The following is a 1,845-nucleotide window of genomic DNA, read 5'->3' as shown; positions in this document are numbered from 1 at the left end:
TCTTAGGAGCTTCTATTCGTATCTCCAAAATAGGTACCTAGACCTCCTTACTCAATTGTACTCCTTTTTACTTTTACAAAAAACTAAATCGCTATTTAGACATTCCTAATTTTCCTATATTGCCCATATTCTAATTTGTTATTTCTAATCAAACTATTATTCATTAATGTCTTTCCTACATTTTTTTTTCAAATTCATTTAATTATACAATACAAAAAATGCTTGGTAATTACACTGATTATCTCCTTAAATTAATTTTATCTTTCACTAATTCCCTTAATTCATCATAAAATTGAATTTCTTTGGATTCATTGATATGCAATAGTAGAATCAACATGAAAGTTTCTACCATCTCATGAACGAGTTTTGTACGTTTTCTCACACTCAAACTGAAGTTCATGAAAAATTCTACATAGATTTTTACTTGTTACATTAGGAATAATGTATTTTATAAAAAAGAAAGTAATTATTGAAATCATCATATTCGATTTACTATTTCAAATTGGGATTTTCCTACAATGAATATTAAAATAATCTACATTCATACTTTAAAATAGGTAAGTTGAGAATTATCATTTCTTTCTTTTCTATATATGGTTTACTCTTGTATGTCTTTTTGGTAATTTAGCCTGCGTTGACAAAATCAAAACTAGCTTGAAAAAAGTGAGAGGTCTAAGTATTGTTTTAAGATGTATGAATATAAGTTCCATTTTTTTTCATTCCCATCTTCTTATGTTTCCAATCTAAAAAGGCATTGATTCAATTTTTATTTTTAACTTTTTTGCTCTAACATGAGACTTAATCACTTCACATTAAAAACAACGATCCAATTATTACAAATTGGTTTCATAAAATTGATCAACAATAAGATTTTAACACAATAGAAAAATTAGAATTAAGATTTTTCAACCTGGCACTTTACGATTGTACCACAGTAAATGTTAAATTGAATTTGATTAGATTTCCAGACTATATTATGCTTCAATAGAAAATTGAGGTATGTTGTAAATTGAAGAGGTGAAGCCATAAATGTGAGAGTTTTTTTTTTAGAAAAAAAATTTAAGATGAGAATTTATAAAAGGGGTAAAATAGGATTTAAATAATTAATGAGGTATAGATAGCAAATATGGAGTTGTATCTAGAATTAACCTTTAAAATAAGAGAAAAATTCACCAACGGTCCATGAACTCTTATGACATGGTCAGTTTGATCACTCACCTTTAAAATTGATCAAAATGATCCCTCAACTCATGCTTTGCTATCAACTAGATCAATCCAACTAAATTTCATCACTGTTTCGTTAATTTCATGACGTAGATCATGCGTGGGCCTCTATAAAATGGGCAAATGACATTTATAACCCTCAGTCTTGATTGAAATCAACTTCTCGCCAAATTTAGAGTTGATAAAACGAGTTTAGGATTGAGAAAATGAGGACCCAATTAGGAGAGATATTGAGTGTAAACAAGTTTTAAGTCTTCATTTTCAGTAATATGTCTTATTTACCTCTTTTTGTGGGGGCCTACACATGATACACATCATGAAATTACCAAAACAGTGACAAAATTTGGTTGGATGAATTTAGTTGATAGTAAAATAGGAGTTGAGGGATCATTTTGATCAATTTTAAAAGTCAAGGATCAAACTGACCATATCACAAGAATTCAGAAACTGTTTTTGAAATTTTCTCTTAAAATAATAACAATTATGACGATATAAAAGAATTGAACCGGTTTACACTTCGGGCCGGACCGGTCCAACCACGACCCGGTTTTTATTTTTATTTTTTAATATTTAATTTAAATAAAAAGAAGACCCAATAGAAACCAGTCTCCCACTCTCGTC

This window comes from Argentina anserina, chromosome 5 (assembly GCF_933775445.1).
Source record: "Argentina anserina chromosome 5, drPotAnse1.1, whole genome shotgun sequence".
In the NCBI taxonomy this organism is placed as follows: domain Eukaryota; kingdom Viridiplantae; phylum Streptophyta; class Magnoliopsida; order Rosales; family Rosaceae; genus Argentina; species Argentina anserina.
The sequence above is the reverse complement of the archived record's forward strand: the minus strand, read 5'-3'. Positions refer to the sequence as shown.